Consider the following 18,803-nt stretch of genomic DNA (forward strand, 5'->3'; position numbering starts at 1 on the left):
AAATTATCAATAAATTTTCCTTATAAGCTAAATTATCTTCCAAAAATATTTAGACGTAGTATATAGTAGTTGATGACCGATGCTGAATTAATGGCGTTATTTAATTGAGTTATTATGCAGACCATATTCGTATACGATGCTTTCAAAAGTTTTACTGCTAAATATTTCTTTGACAATTTCTTGTTAAATTTAACAAATGAATGATACAAATTATGACACGTTTTAATGATAAATGTAAAGCAAGGGTTCTCACACTTTTTTGTTTCATGCACCTCTTTGGTCATTGCTATGGATGATCAATCCCTCCATATCAAAACTTGAATATATATATATGTAATTAAATTTAGATTGTTTATAATATTTTTAATAAATTAAGCAAGAAAAAGCATAGGAAATGTTGAAAAAAAAAAACTCAATTTTTATAGTCATAAAATAAAAACAGGTAAATACGTTACCCCCTGAAATTGTGAAATTACCCCTGGGAGGGGATTATCACCTGGATGAGAGCCAGTGGTGTAAAGTTTAAGTATTTATAATGCATAACAGTTAGAAAAATCATAACAGTGAATTCTAACCAAGTAGCTGAATTAATCCCCCACCTTAACCCCAAATAAAAAAACAAAAGAACTTCGTAAAATCACTTGTAACGATAATCAAAATTTTCGAAAACTTTAGGTAAGAAAATTTTTCTATGTTTTGAACGTAAATTTATAAAACATACCTCTTGGTACGTTTTGATAAAAAAAAAAAAAAAAAAAAAAAAAAAAAAAAAAAAAAAAAAAAGTCCTTTATTCTATCCGTACGTACGAATATCACGAAAAAAAGTCATTCAAATGGATTCGAGTTAGGTCAAAATGGATATTTTCTTTGAAATTTATGATGCCCAAAATTTTTCACCATTACAATTCTTCCTTTACTCCGTACAAGGAAGTAACAAATAATGTCGAACACTTGGTCAAAAGCATTCGTTGGGAATGACAGAACTAATCGGTCATTAGTCTTGCCAGTGTCATTTAAATTATATGAAAATGCCCATTTTCTATGGAAAAAGAGAATATCTTCTGATACGAATACTGCTTTACAGTACAATTGAATACTGCTTTACATAGGTTTAAGTTTACCTTAATTATATTTAATGTTAGAACATTTTTAAAAGCAATTAGATCATTTAAGTAAGTTTAAATGGTTTGTGGATGTATTGAATAAATTATAAAAAAATGTGTAATCTCGTGACAATTGCATGCTTCCTACTTGTTTAGTAAATACCGATTTTTTTTTTTTCTCTTTTTAGCTCTATAAAAGACATTAGTGACCTTGGGCTCGAATTCCGGGTAACGTATGAATACTTGTTACGTAAAATGTGTTTGTGGAATCACTTGTCGCATAGGATCTATACGAAAAATGGTGCAAAATTATATCTATGCTATAGGTATAGGCAGAGGCAGAGGGCCTTTGTTCGGGCAGGACGAGGCCAGAGGAAACTCTGGTGGAGGTCTGTAGCAGTTCTGACGTGCAAACCTATGCTATAGGTAAAAAAAACGCATGAGACCAATAGATTCCATCTCCATGGTGTGAAGTGGTGGCCACACTATGAACTTGGGTTCGAACGCCGGGTAAAATGTGTGCATTTATGATTGTGTAATGTCTTTCGGAAATCATTCTTGCCGAACCGAAAGTTCTCTCAAGAGGCTGCAACTTTCGTCGCTTAGTTAAAAGAGGTTACAAGACCAACGGATTCCATCTCCTTGGGGTAAAGTGGTAGCCACAGTATCGGCTTAGGTTCGAATACCATGTAAAGTGCGGACATCTGCGACAATATAATGCCTTTCTGGAACCATTCTTGTTGAACCGAAAGTTCTCTCAAGAGGCTTGAGCTTTCGTCGCATAGGTAAATGAGGTATCACATCATTGGATATTATTTTTACGGTGCTCTTGATCAAAACTTGTATTTATCTTAAGAAAACAATCTCTTTCTTCTTCTACTTTTCGTTAATTAAACAATCTAATCTAAATTAATCCAATTCATTAAAGGATGTAATACGCATCCTGAAATTCTCCAACAACAATGATGGAGGGCTTGCTTGATACACTTTTCCTGAAAAGGTTATTAGCAGAAAAATTTGTGTTCTGTTCAAAGTAAGTAGAAGGCCTTTCAAAACATCCAACGGAATTCAGTAATAGGTTTGCTAAGTTTAACGGATTTGTATTCATAAGGCTACCTGGGTTGCTTGCGGTAATTGTTTATTTGGGATAAATCTGAAAGAACAAATTCTGTTTCACTAAAATGAGTCAAGAATTTCAACGATTATTTGCGACACTCAGCAGATAACAGAAGCATCTCAGTGATCTGCGTATGTAACAATTGCGACTTTATAATAAGTTGTTTATGGGCTTGAAAACTTCAAAGATTATAACACTTGCAACAATGATGACTGGTTATACTAATATTAATCGCGCATTTTACAAAGATTAAGATAAGTGCTTTTCGAGCTTCCATTTCATTTTAAATCTGCAGCAAGAAGTCGTAGTGGTACATTTGAACAGGAACACTGATTTTTAAAGATACTGACAAATATGCTTCTTATTTATCATGCAGAAAACTAACGAACGAAGTCTTTCGAAAATTCTTCGCATCCCTCTCTTTAGGCATCCCTCTCTTTAGGCATCCCTCTCTTTAGGCAAATAGTCGTGTAGGGCTTTGCCATAATCAAAATAAACTAAACTTTCTGTACTTTGCCGCCCAGACGGTATAGTGGTTAGGATAGACTAATGCGATGCCTAAAGGCCCGTGTTCGAACCCCGGAGAAGGCATGGATGTCAACTGTCATTCCCTTCATAGGATGTAACGGTGGCCGTCTATTTAGGTGTCTCCATAATAAAACGACCACTGCTTCTGGCCTTTGTAGCTGAGAAAGCCTAAAAACAGTTAGTTTAGTGCCCGCCGTAGGGGAAAAAAATGAATAATTCTAAGATTTTGGTTCGAGATTTCCCTACTTCCTATGGATTCTTCAAACGATAATTCCGATGACAACTCAACTGAATAGGTAAGTGACTATTGTTTTGTTCATAGTTCTTTTAATTTTTAGATAGTATGGTAGCAGAACAACATTTCACCTACCTGTGTGTTTGTTTACCGGGCGTACTACGTGTATAGTAATAGTCTCCGTGAAAGTAGTTAACACAGTTTAAAATGAAATAATTACGTCGCTCAACCAGTATAGTGGTTAGCGTCGCTGACTGCCGTACCGAAGGGCTCGGGTTCGGATCCCGAAGAAGGCATGGATGTTTGTAAATGTATAGTGTCGGTGCGGCACGGCGGCACTCTAAATATGCAGCGAGCCGAAAGTCTTCTCGAGAAACTTGGTGGTAAGGAAGAGGGGTGGGAGAGCCTCGGATCCGTCCCCCCGGAGTGCTCTCTATCAAAACTGGGGGGGGGCGAAACTGAGCTAAATCGCACTGGCACATGAATGATGCTCAAGGCTGTTGCCAATGCCAGGCGTCAACTAGTGCTCCTTGCCACGAGGAATGTTCGTGATGACTACGTCATCACTAATGAATGAGGGATATGAGGGATGACTACGTCAGACAAGAGAGCATAAGCAACAACAACAAAATGAAATAATTAATGGCTGCATGAAAATAAAATAATTAATTAATGATGACATTAAAATCGAATAATTAAAGGCTATCTTACGTATCAAACTTAAATAATTAATATGTACGTTAATGGTTATGTTTATCGGTTCACAGATCTAAGCATGTCAGGTACGCACAAATCTTTTTCACCGTACGATTTAAAAATAAATAAATGCTGAGTATTATTCAAACTTAATTTAAAACCAAGTTCAGATCGAACAGAAATAATTTTACGCATGGAATCAAATGTATTAAGGCCCTTCAGCGGCCGAGCGGTAAAGTCGCTGAACACTGGTAGTTCGGTTCGAGGTTCGAATCCCGCGAACGGTCTGGCTGCATGGGTGTTTTCGTGGTTTTCCCCATGTGTAACGTGTAGACGAGCCAGTTTCCCTTAGAAAGTCCTCCACGAAAGGCATCCCTCCCCTTAGGCAGATAGCCCTAGTGTGCTTTGCCGTAATTAAAATACACACACACATATTAAATTCGCATATTTTTTGGTCATGTTAGTTACAGATCGTTTTTTATCAAAGCTGTCTCAAAATTGCTATATTATATTAAAAGAGTTGGATTAGACTGAATTATTTAATTATGATAAAAGATTACAGCATATCTGTAGAAGCAGATATTTACATTAAAGAAATCTATGAAATGTTTTAGGCTTGAAATATAACAGCCATGGAGGTTATTCTGTGTTGATACTGAAAACAGGAAGCATTATAAATGGAAATAAATTTTTTCATCAATGCATGCATACTTCTTTGTTGCATAATAATACAACTCCATTTTTTTTAATGTATAATTCATTTGTTAAACGAATCATTCGTGATTTTGCAAAATGCTAGATCAGTTTTCTGCATCTTTTTAAATTAAAAAAGAACTAAACTTCCGTTTCATTCGAGCAGCAGTTGATTTGGACAGAGTTGTTACTGTTTTGATGTGTCTGGATTAATCAAACTATCAAGTGAATCTTTTTAAATATATATGTATCTATAAAATAAATAAATAAATAAACTCCAGTTTATTGGGGCAGATATTTATTAAGACTAAGCTATTACTACTCTGATGTGTGTCAGGTAACCAAACTATGGAATGGAATGGAAAAATTCTTAAATTAACTCCGACGGCAGAAAATAAATCAAGCTTGGCGAAACATTTAAATCCTAGCTACAGCTTCCTTTCGCCAACAGGAAGAGCGCGTCTAACAACCCTATAGCCTGAAGGTAGGGGAGCTGCTATCACGTCCATAGCCCGACCAGGAAAGAGCCATTCAGAACATATATCCACAGGTCTACAGTTACAGAATCACCGATTTTTAGTGAAGAACGAATTTAATAGTTATGACGAGCCTTTCAAAAAGGCCTCTTGTCCGTTGAAAGTGACCACGCCATTTGGACACTCACATAAAAGTGGGCCAACTTCCTATATCGCCAAATCGAAAGTTGTACTTAATTTAGACGACTGGAGCGCTCTTTTTTTTTAAGACCGAGGATACAGAACTACTATAAAAATTGTACTTTTGTGGCCGGTCTGAGGATGTTTGCTCAGTTGTTGAAGCTGGGGTCTCATTGCTGTTTTTCTCTCCTTTCTTTTTTTGTACTTGGAAAGATAACGAGGATTGGTGTGGGTTACATAAAAGAGCAAGTGTTCTAGAAATAGTGGAAATAAAAGTAATAACACCAACACATTTTTCCAAAAGCAATAAAATTAATGGCGTCCAAAAGCGGTCTGAAAAGGACACTGTGTAAGAAATGGACGAAAGCTACATGAAGTTTTTTTTTACGAAGTTTCGGCTTAGCTGTCTGAAACGTCGTTTAGATTGCATGGCAGAAAATGACAAATATTACTGCATCTAGGAAACTTTCATCAAATAAATATCTATCTATAATCTATACGTTAGAGAGGTTAGCCCCCATGGGACATTAGTTCCGAAACGTCATTTTGCGTCCAAACACTTAATTGCGTTGTATCATGTTTCAAAATTTCGCCACCAAGTATTATCGCCCTTTCTTATATTTAAAGAAATTAAATAACGAAGAATCTGCATGAATGTATGCATCTTTCTCGCATTGTGAGAAAACAGCGCTACGTAAAGCCATCAAATTTTGAATAACGTAGTTCTCCACCCAAACATGGGCACCTGGAAGCCCGAAGATTGAATTTTTTTTATTATCTATTTTATATTTTGTAGAGACATTAGGATTTTTTGGAAGCCGAAGAGATGAAAAATTAGCAACTGCCTTCGCCGGGAATCGAACCACGGAGCTCTGGAATACCAGCCCAGCGTGCAGAACCACTACACCGCGAAGGCACGCTAGGAAAGTGGGAGAAATACCTTATAATTTTCTTAAGCTTTAAAAAATTTTTGATTAACAAACTCAACGACTTCAAAGCGTCCAGTGAAAACACTTTACGAATATGACACTTTTATCTCCAGCGCTTGAGACTGTCTATCGGAAATTCTAAAGATATGGTGTTTTCAAATATTTTGTCATTCTGGCGTTAAATCGAATTTTATGAGGCGCAAGCGCCAAGAACTTGATATTTAATTAAAAAAACGCACAAGGCATTAATAATAAAAAGGCAAAACGTTTTGCAAAGCCCTTTTAGTAAGAAAATTTAGCATTGATATGATGAATGAGAAATGACTGAAAAAAAAATCAGAAAAATGTATGCCAACATTTACGCTGCATTGGGAATTCTAAATGTATATTGCTATGCTATTTTTAAAATTTTTGTTATTTTGTTGTATGGTGTAAGCTTAACAAACCCTTTTTTGCGATCGTTAAAATCTGAAACCTTATAAAGTATTTCTTCCGTCTTTTAAGCATACCTTCGTGGTGTAGTGGTCAGTACGCTCGGCACGTATTCGTGAGGTCCGTGGTTCGAGTCCTGGCGAAAACACTGCTCATTTCTCATTTCCTGTTTCAAAAAAAATCCTAATGTCTCTACAGTGGCGCCCGAACTAAAAGAAGGCGGCGGATGATGATTCTCCACCACCAGACTTGCCGACTGGGCTCCGTAATCCCCAGTCGCCCATTAAAAGGGAGAGTATATAAGGTATTTCTCCCACCTTCTTAGCATGCCTTCGTGGTGTAGTGGTCAGCACGCTCGGCGCGTATTCGAGAGGTTCGAGTCCCGGCGAAGGCATTGCTCATTTCTCATCTCCTGCTTCAAAAAATGCCTAATGTCTCTACAACCTCTGAGGGTTTTTAAATGGTATTTTAATATTCTGAGATTTTTATTTCTAGAAAACTATTAAAATTATTGAGCAAACGCGAATTGCTTTCGTATGGAACGAGAAAACATATATCTTGAGAAAGATACATGCCTATACAAACAATGTTTCTTGTAAAATAGTATTTGACCAGAACGTAGTATATATTTGGGAAAGTAAGAGTTACAACAAGTTTAGACAGTAATACTTCAAATTTAGAGTAAATAAATACAAAGACGTGTAACGTAATTAAATTATTCACATCTCGACAAAAAAAAAAAAAAAAAAAAAAAAAAAAAAAAAGAAGAAGAAGAAGAATCATTTAAAACCTAAAAATATTTTTAGTAATGATGACAGCTTTTTTGTATCATTTCTCCTATTAACACAGGACTTAATTAAATAATTCGATTCATGGTGCAAAAAAGTACAACATTTTGAACGAGATGCAGGAAGCATAACGAGGTAATTCTATAAATATTATATAATACTTTCTGAATACATAAAGAAAACTAATAAGGAGAAAATGTTAAAAAATAAAACTCTTACATCTGAAATTAAATAAAGAACATGTGTGTAGTCGGAAAATATAATACAGAAGTAAAAAGTTAGTATATTAAATATTACGAAAGTTAAAGTGTACGAAACAATTAAAAAATTGCATCTAAAATTAAATAATATAATTAATGAAAACGCGTACCTGAATAATTGCGCTCGTAAAATATAATAAGTAAGTTACAATTTAGAACATATTGAAGATCACGAACTTTAAAATGTATAAAAGGCGTTAAATATTACATGAAATTTAAATAGTATAAATAAATAAAATGCGTGTTTGAATAATTGCGCTTGTAAAATATAATATTTAAGCTAAAATTAAGAATATGTTGTTGAAAAGATACCAAAAAATTCTGTGTAATATGAAATAAAATAATAAAAATTAGTAATGTAATTAAGATGACAGAATGTAACCCTTATGAATAGAAGATATAAGAAATAAATTTAAATTCAGAGTATATAGGAAATTAAAAGGCTTTAAATGCATGATAATAATTAAAAATTTATACCTAAAGCTATGGAATACTCAAGCGAATAAGTAATGCAGAAAATAAGAGGTGTTAAGTGTACATTTGAATAAAAATTACAGAATAAAATATTTTGAATACAAAGGCTAAAACTACAAACATTTAAGTTAAAGTTAATTACCACCCGGAAATCAATAAAAGATAACCTTGATCATCCCCTTAATCTTCTAACTGGCAGCTTGTTAAATGGCGTGCCTCCTGCAGGCTTATCCGTAAATCCGCCTCCTGAGGTAGAACTCTTACTTTCCTACTACTGATATTTAGATAAGTGCGAAGCAACCAAATACCATAGCAAGATTCAAAGAGTGGAAAATCTAAACTCTGAGATGTATTAACAATAAAAATATATTTTCGGAGAGAAATCTTGCCTATTTAGAACCCCCTTTAAACAAGGTAATTATTGGCAATAATTGCATAATACTTGAGCTAAAGCTGCAAAGTAATAAAATAATAATTTATCTTCTAGCAGATTATTGAATGTATTATCTTTTTTGAAAATAAAGTAGTTCAGTTAGAATTCTATTGAAATGAATGCACTCATTAGCATATTTAAAACTGAATTATTAACATGGAATAATTAAAAGCAAAAATGCAACCAACAAACTAAGTAATTATTGCCATTCACCAGAAATTAGGTGATTTTTCAAGAGGAACAAATTAATTTCCGATCAATTAACAATAATTAAGAGATACTTTTTCTCAAGTAAGAATCAAGAATAAAAAAGTTGTTTAGTAAGACTGAGTTAAAATTATTCGAATTGCTAATTAATAAAAAGTAAAAACTTGGCTAATTGGCTCTTCTGTCTTACTTGAAATGCAATCTTTTAATCGGAATATATAATTATTTTAAGCGTGAGTTTTATTTCCTTACTTGAGAAACTTGCCCCCTGACACTTTCGCCTTTGATCAAATTAAAACAATGCAAATTTTATTAAAGCAATTACACAATGAAGAGCAAGAGTACAAAAATAGATTCTCATAAGACTGAAATAAAACATTAAGAATGTATGAAATAAAGAAAACTTACATAATATACATTAAAGACCAGAAATGAGTTACGTGTTTGCTAGCTGCGAAACTTGGACAATATGTCCGTTAGTTTCTTGGTACTCAGAATTGAATTTGGAATTCGAACCGAGATGCAGAATGGAAGAGAAGAGAGAGAAAAAGCGTAGGAGGGGACGTCTTGGATGCTATTTTTGGAAGGAGGGGAAAAGAAGTGGCGTGTGGTTAAACTGAAAGTTGTTGAGTGGAAAAGTCTTCTGGTAAAATTTGTATTTAAATTGATCAAACAAAAGAAATTGGCTAATTTCTGATTAGTTGTTTGCTTTGAAAAGGAATAAAAGAAAAGTAAAAGAAATCTTCACTACTCATGAGCTCCTAAGGAGACTCAGAAATATGAAATAGGCCCATTTCTTTAGTAAAAGCAAGAAAGAAATGCCAGAGTAAACGATTTTTACATTTTATACAATGACTACAATAATTACAATATTTACAAATCCTTTAACTGAGAGTCATACAACATATTCCGCCTTTTAAAGGATTAGGACAAAATTATCATATCCCTATCAGCAAAATTATTTAGGTTGAGTATTTAATGCCTGCTTTTTTAAGAAAAAATTAATAAAGTTATATGGCTCTTGATTGCTTTTTAAAAATTTGAATAAGTAGTAGAATTTTGTGTTGTAGATCTATTGAATCTGTAGAAATATTTTTAATGCGTTGTATTTCATTAATTATTGTATTGCTAACAACTTTTTTGGAAATGTTGGAAGTCCGATTGATTAATTTGTTAGTAGTAAAAATAAAGTTGCGTGTTTTGTCAAACAGTAGAATCTTTTTGTAGTTTGTTATTTGAAGAGATATGCAGATAGTGGACTGCATTTTGTGAAGTATTTGTTTTATTAAGAGTAGGGTTCTCTGGATAAATTTGAGAATTTTCTATTTTGTCATATATATATGTATACGCCTCCCAGGTGGTATGGTGGTGCTAGGAGGGGCTACTGTGATACCGAAGGGCGCGGGTAAAAATCCTGGAGAAGGCATGGCTGTAATTATCCTTTCCTTCATTGGAAGTAATGGCGGGTCACCTATTAGGAGCTTCCACAATAAAGTAGCCACCAACTTCCAGTCTTTGTAGTGGACAAGATTGAGTGGGCTAAATGCCTGCCAATGGGAAATATATATATATATATAGTGTTTCACAAGAATATATTTAAACTAAATTAATATTATTTAAATTAAATTTAAATAATTCTCTTGTGCCATTGGTGCAAGGAATGAAATTTGAATTTCACAAATATTCTCTATTTGTACAAAGCTAATATAAATTTAAAATTTAATTAAGAAATTTTAATTGCAAAAATAAAAAATAAAAAATTGCTGCGAACTGACTCTTAGAATTTAAATGATATTGCAAATTAGTTCGCAGCAATAATTAATTTTTTGTTTTTTATATTTGCAATTAAAAATTCCTTAATTAAATTTTTAATTTATATTAGCTTTGTACGAATAGAGAATATTTGTTAAATTTATATACATATATATATATATATATATATAATATTATATATCCACCAACATATATGTTACGGTGAAACACCAAAATCTGGAGAATGTCGACTTTCACCGGTGAATATCGACATTCACATAGTCGCTTGGTGTATGTCCGAAATATTTTCAAAATACTCTTATTTCTGACTTACACCGGTCAATGTCGACATTCACCATGTGCCAATTGTGAATGTTGAACATATAAGAATATTATATTTTCTTCTCCGTAATTCAGTCTCGAAAAAACACACTTGAGACTTAAAATAAGAACTTAAGAACATAAGAAATTAAAACACACAGTACATTCAAAATGAGAAAGGAAAATAATGGAAGTTAAAAACTTAACTAAATTATGTGATTAAAATCTTATTTATTGCAATAACTTAAACTATTATGGCACTTTGAATTGCACAAGAGGTCCTTGCTTTTACAACTGCATTTATTTGTGGAACACTTCCTTTTGCAATGACAGCATGGACATATACTCCTCTCTTTTCGACCTACACCAGAGCATATCTGTGATTGTTGACATACACCGGTGAGGGTCCGAATGTACAAGAATGTAATGCAATATTCGATCTTTCACCAACGTATTTGGTGAATGTTGACATTCTCCGGTGAAAGTCGACATTCTCCAATTTCGTTCTTTCACGGTAACATATATACGTATGTATGTACATATGATGAAAAAGAGAAAATGACGTAGCAGCAATGTTGTTTGGCATAGAATGTAGATACTTAAAACGTAGAATATTGATACTTAGAACATAGAATTCGTAATGAATAAGAAACTTGACTGTCGAAGGGGTTTTAATTCCCTTTTTATTTAAATTCACATTCACAGTATTAAATTCTCAGTTCACTTGGCAGTCTAATCGTGCCTATTTTTAGAACATTTATATTTTTTTAATACTATTGATATAATAAGAGAACACAGCGAAATGAAATGGCATCCAAGCAGCAGGAGAGATACAAGCGAAGTACACTTTTATCCAATAGGGCAGTTCACCAAGAAGAAAGGCTTTGATGTGGTTAAAAAGGTTTCAGTTCTCAGACTACAGGATTCGAAATAACTACGTCATTAGCGTTACGCATGCTTTGTGGCGCAGATTAATCTAGAAATGACGCAGTCCAGAAATGTTGTTAGTATTTTTAGGATAAAGAGGAAATAACCAAATTAAAAGGATATTACTAAATTAAATTATAAAGCTGATTTATATATTTTTTATCTTCCCTATATATATTTGGTATCTCTAATTTTATTTGAGTACACAAGTAAATTACTGGTTACACAAGGGAGGTTGCACATGTAAGTTATAGCACTACCAAAATAAATAAACGAATATACGGCAGCACTGCAAAAGCGGGGGGGGGGAGATATTAAAGTATTAACTTATTATTTTGTATTTATAAGAGTGTAGATAGCGAATTTAGCATCAGTTATATTTACAATTTTTGCTCCGTTATCATCTATTATAAGTATGAATATAAATATCTATCCTTACTTCTTAATTTTACAGAATTAAATATAGAAGGAAGCGTAACTATTACCTAGACAATAGAGCAAATACAAACTGGATTTAAAAAGAAGCGGGAGAAAAAAAGAGAGAGAGAGAAAGATTCGAAGTTTTTATTCCTGCCCTCAAAGCGTTCATTACACGTGCCATCATTCGAAACATTTCAATTCATTCTTCGCAACCGGTCGCACATTCGAGCATAATCTTTCACTTTCTTCTATGAATGAACACGCAACTGTTGAAGAAGAGTGAAAACAAATGTAATGGCACCACCCCCTGATGATACCATCCGCAAAGGGAAAAAAAAAAAATGTATCTATATATGTGAATGAAAGCCAACCGTCTAAACGTATTGACGGTTGTTTCTGAAATGACATGCCTCACAATGAAATACACTTTGCGCAAACAAGAAAATACCAATAAAAAACCAAGAAGCCCGCTTTGTCCGCTATTGTTTTTCAACACATGGAACATTTACTTCTTGGCGCAATCTGTTGTAGTACTATTACATTAAGGTGTAGTAGAGAAACGAGGGATTGAGAAAGAAGAAAATAAAAATAATAAGTGGACACAGGCCAACGGTTCCATTCATAAAGTCAGAAAAATTGATTCAGTTCACTCGGCCTCTTGTTGGAAACACTTTTGATGTTTCAATAAGGCACCCAAGAAGGAGTTCCAGAATGTTGCCGGATTCTATTGTGCAAAGTGGCGTTGGAATGCGGCATTTCACATATAATGGACTTGATTGATGGATGACTGGCTGTTTTCTGGAAATATGTTGTAATGATGCTGATCCTCTGACAAACAAAAGACCAGCACAGTTTCTGGACACAAGTTGAATGTGTAATGTATGGTTGTAGCTGCCTTTAACTCAGGAGATTCATCTGCTTAACAATTGCTTATACATCAATTAATAGACAAGAGTAGTAGGAATTAAACCTCCCAGTTACGAGGTCAGTAAATGATACAATATTTATTGGAGAGAAGTATTATATAAGTTACTTATAAGCTCTCGATTTCCTAATGAATTCAATAACCCAACGCGAAAACGCTGCCAAGATGCTGATGTTACTGCTAACGTAGAAAATAATAAAGACAATAATAAAAATCTGAAAGCTTTTAGATCTTAGATTGTGCCTAAAGGAGCATTATATATATATATATTATTATTATTATTTACATACACATACGCGTTTCGAGAGCATTTGGGTTAATGTTTCTTTGGGTTAAAAATATATAAAAATAGTATTTCTTTAGAATTTCCGATAGACAGTCTCGCGCGCTGGAGATAAAAATGTTGTTTTTCCGTACAGTATTGCCATTTCTCGCTCTGGAATCGTTGAGTTTGTCTATCAAAAATTCGTTAAAGGTTTACAAAATACGAAATGTACAATAAAACAAATTCGAAATTCAAAATTCGGGTTTTCAGGCGTCCATATTCCGATGCAGGACTACGTTATTCAAAATTGGATGGCTCTAAGTACCCTTGTTTTATCACAATACGAAAAACATACATACATTCATAAAAATTCTTCATTATTTAATCTCTTTAAATATAATACAAAGCCAGAATATTTGGTAGAAACAATTTGAAAAGTGACTCAGACTTTTATATAGATTTAACGCAAAATCACGCCTTGAGACTAAGAGCCTTTCTGGGCTAACTCTCCTTTAGACTAAAAATAACAACGAAAAAAAATTTGAAGGTTTTTCAGATTTTATATCATGCCCAAAGGGCCTTTTTTAACGTTTTGTGTCTGACTTTTATTTATTAAATATCACATTTAACTTCTTCACGCTTAAACCATAAAGTTCAATTCAACAGTGATATAGCGAAATAATTTAAAAAGAGCATATCTTTAGAATTACACAGTCTCGCGCGCTGGAGGTAATTCCCTTCCCCCGTACAATGTTGCTATTGCTGGCTTTGAAATTGTTGAGTTTCCTAATCAAAATTTTATACATACTTTGCATAATATGAGTAGATAGAAAATGCGGTTTCTGCGACACGCGGTATGGGGTGTGGGCGTGGCCAACGATGTCACACAGAGGGCGGGACCAAAGGCAACGTCATCACACTAGGAGGCGTGGTCACGAGTGGAGTTGAGGTGTTCGTAGACTACTGATTGAGTTGTAGACCTCCTGCTTAAACTTAGTTTTTTTTATATTGGCAACGGGAAATATTTTCTGCATCTTAATTTTGATGATATAGCGATGCTGCCCTCTATTAATGAAAAAGTGAATTATATGTTTTAGATATATATTTTTTAAGCCTGGTGTTAAAATTATTCAATGCGCGACTCTGAAAACAATGTAAAAGAAACATATAAAAAAGACTTTCCTTTAATGATAGTTCATCATGTCATGAAAATGAAACTACAAGATAATTTGTTTTTGTTACTCAATTTTATTCTGATACTTTTATCCTTTCTAGTTTTCCATGAAACTTTAACTTATTTCTTAGGTTTTCTGTTCATAATAACATATTCATTTACTGTCATATTTTTTTAATACTTAACGTTTCTAATTTGTAATATTTTATTTAATTTCCACATACTATTTTTTTTCCCACCTTTCATAAATTTCAGCATACCCTGATTTTTAACTTATATGTTATATTTCACAAACGTTCCCACACATGCTGTTTATTTGTTACACTACTTAATTTTAGATGCAATTTCACACTTATTTTAACGTTATAATGTTCAATATATTCTGAATTTTAACTTCATTTACTTTTTTTAAACCATTCTAGTATTCTATACACACTTTAACTTAGTGGTATGAAATTGTATTTAAAAAGAAACGTTTATTTTTCATGATCTTAGATCTTTTACTAAATTTTCTACAGAATTTCTAATTTCTTTCACGTGTTTAACAATATCTTCCTTACATTACCGAATATTTTTTAAAAAAACTTAAGTCTATAACTGTTAATTGCTTTTCTTACGTTCATGATTTCCCTTCTGTGTTTATATTTCTTAATTCTAGCCTAACTTATTTATTATAATGTTTTTATTTCTGTCTCATCCCTCGTAATTCCAACATTTTATCCCTTTTTATTCATTTTAACGATATGGATTGTTTTCATTTACTCCATAATCAAATATTTCCTTACAATTTTTATAATACTTGTTTTATTCCTCGATCATAATAGATCATCTACAGGTTTTACTCAGAAATTTCCATTCACAACTTTACAGTTTAATACCATTTATATCTAAATGTATTTCTTTCTCATATAGTTTTATGGTCTTCAAAGTTTCTAACATCATATTTAGTTTTAAATCCCGATTACCTTTAAGTGTGTTGATAATTTTCATTTCTAATTTTACAACCACGTTCAGTGTTTCATCCACACATACCAAAATATTTCTTACATTTTCTGATATTTAGTCTATGTCATATTTCAGTACTTCAAATGAATTTACACTGCTCACACTATTATTTTTTCATGTTTTAGAGACACTAACTATACTAATTTTACTATTTTTCCTGCACTAATTGCATCTATGTCAGCACTCATGATAAACTAGCAATTGTTTTGTATCACATGCATAAAGAAATTCTTAAAACCAACTTTTTCAATATCGTACTCAAATTACTGTTTTCCAGATAGGAATTACCAGTATTCTTTGGTTTTACTCTGTTACATCTTTTTAAATTTTAACATCTTACTTTTAATTCTAACATACATCTTTTAAACAGTTTTTTCTTTTAATGATAGCCTTACCTTATTTGTTCAAATTAATTCTTTCATTCACCTTCTTTACTACCTTTCAGTACCTTCATAATTCACTATGCAAACTCAATGTCTTTCACTGACATTCTGTTTAATAATACCACAAGTTTCCTTAATTGACAAAAAGCGAATTATTTCTCATTTCAAAATAGAACTACTATATTTTTGCACAAACATTACCTTTATCCATTCAAGCCACCCCTTAACCTGTAACTGACGTAGCGATAGGAAAGGAGATTCTTATCATATGCTCTTTCGACATTTGAGGTTTCTAGAACTTCTTTGACAAGTATATCAATACCATCAGAAAATATACTTAACATTTTTACCCAGTTTAAAGGCAACATACTGTTATAAGAATGGTTTTAGTTAAATTTATAACACAAATAAACGCATTTTGTGCTAAATAGGCATAAACATTTAGATTCAGAATATTTCTTTTTAATCCGATGTAAGACTTGAATTTCATTCATGATACGGATTGTCTCTTGATTTTCTTTTTGTTTACCTTACACTAATAGAAAATTTTTATTTTACAAGTTCAACTTTTAATGAAATAGAAATAAAAACTACGATACACCTGCTGTTTTTAAGAAAAGGAACTTTGATATATTTCTGGAAATGTAAATGCTTTTAGAGTTTTCTTTCAATAACGTTGATTTTCATTACTTTACTAACTTCAATAATTCTCTTATTAGCTAATATGAATGAAAGAAGATTGTCAAAAATGTGACACAGTATAATTCTTACGAACATACGTACCTTTATCAGAATACAGATATTACCGATTGAAATGAAGAAAGATACAGATATTTTACTCCAATCTACATTAAATTAAAAAAATATTTAAACTTTCGTACATTCCAAAGAATAAACGAAAACTCAATAGATATTGTCATGTTTGTATATATGAGATAAAAGTTTTATGAATGGTATTTAAAGTAATGCTTAGAACTTCATAAAAGCGAACATTCACTATGTTAATACACATATCATCAGTTATTTACATTAATCAATGTAATATTAATCATTACATGTACTATATGCATATATATTTAAAGTTTAATTGTCTTACAATTGAATAATTAACTATTGAGAGAAAGAGGTTCATATCTTACACTATTTAATTCACATGGAACAAATTTTTCCATCAACCACATTGAACCACGTTTATTAAATTCGCCAAAGCTCTTTTATTTCTGCATTTTCACACTCACGACACATTTTAAATGTAACTATTGATTACCATTTCAAACACCGATATCATAACTCAGTGTAAAACTACATCATAACTCATTTTTTCCCTACTAACTACAATTTTATATATTCAAGAAGTACATCTAAGACATGATCATTTTCTATGTTCTAGCAAATCGATTCAATTGTGAACATACTATTAAGACTTGCGATTTTAGAAGACTTGCATGTATTAACGATGTCAACGTTTCTTCGTTTTTGTAAGATTCGTATCAAACCATGTCGCAATCGAATGTGGTGTAAGAGATCACTTTTTCTTTTAAACACTTGTAAACAATGGATGCAATTTATAAGAAGAGAAGGATCATGCTGTTTCAAAACATCATCATCAGCATATTTCTGTTTCTTTTGACACCAGAAAAATTAAAAAAAAAAAAAAAAAAAAAGGTTCGTGAGTTTTTCTTCAAATTTGTTTTACTTGAAAAAATGTCCGAACATTCAATACGATGTAAAGATTCATATTGTTTTAAATTCTTATGCTCACTAAATATTTTTTATCATGATTTACTCTTAAAAGTAACTTTATAAGTTTTCATATCCTTTTTACATGAAAAGAACTTGGGATTATTCACTACAAAATTCTAAGACGAAAAGCTTCGCGACTTTTCAAACTATAAACTTAAATTTCTTAGGACATACACTACATCTGATGTTTCTTTCATGAGATTTCAAATATCTCTTCAGATTACTCGTATTCAATAAACCTTACAAATATATCACATAAGTTCAGCGAATAATCGCTTCATAAACTCTTAAATTTTCAACACGAGTGAATCACTTGAAGCATATACTGCACAGTAAACATACAAAACTTAAAAAAATTGTTATAATAAATAAAAATACATTCATTTCACCAAGAAGCTTTTCTATTTAAATACATTTATTTATTTCCAAAGAACAAGTTTCTTATTACACATAAAATATACTTAGAATTTTCTTACATTAATCAACATCAAATTAACAGCAATATCCATTTACTGACATTTGATATACATGTTTGCTTTAAAATTAAAACTAAAATTTCAATATATTTCTATTAAAAAAAACATAAGGAAAAAAAAATACTCATAACATCAACCAAAGACAGAAATTTAAATAGAATAAATATTAAATAGAATAAATATAAAAATGTACTTATATTAGTGCATTTTTATAATCTTCATAACATTTCGATTCAAAAAACCTATTACAAAATAAATGAAACATTTTTTTCTGCCTTAAAGAATCTCTTATATTTTTAAAATTAATACATAAAAATATATCTTCCCCAATATATTTAATTCTATCCTCAACACTTATTATAATGCAATCATGTCTTGTTTGTGAAGGAGGATTTACAATACAACCTTCGCATTTAAATAGTTTTTTAATCGCTGAATTTAATTCAGTTTTGATAGAGTTTATGAGTTCTTTAAAAAGTTCATCATCATCACTTACCATATCCGAACAATTGTTTTTACATTTGATTTGCAACGGTAAAATAATTTCAAAAATACTTTTATATAAAGTATTAGATACATCAGGAATAATTTCTTTCAATTTTTTTAAAATATCACAGTTTACTTTTAGGTATGTAGGTTTTAGTTTAAAAGAATTTTCATCTTGTTTAAAAACTTGTTGAAAAATACACTCACCTTCTTTGTTGAAAACTACCAACTCATTATTGCAAATGATGCTGGCACTCGTATAGAGAAGATTAAATTCATATATTTTTGAGGAAAACTCTTGCCATGTTGCAGGAGTTATAACAACACCGCGTGTAGTAGGGTATAATATTTTATTTTGTTCCACACATTAACGTA

The sequence above is a fragment of the Stegodyphus dumicola genome, chromosome 6, assembly GCF_044657685.1.
Source record: "Stegodyphus dumicola isolate Sdum_Otavi_A_Nest chromosome 6, ASM4465768v1".
Classification (NCBI taxonomy): Eukaryota; Metazoa; Arthropoda; class Arachnida; order Araneae; family Eresidae; genus Stegodyphus; species Stegodyphus dumicola.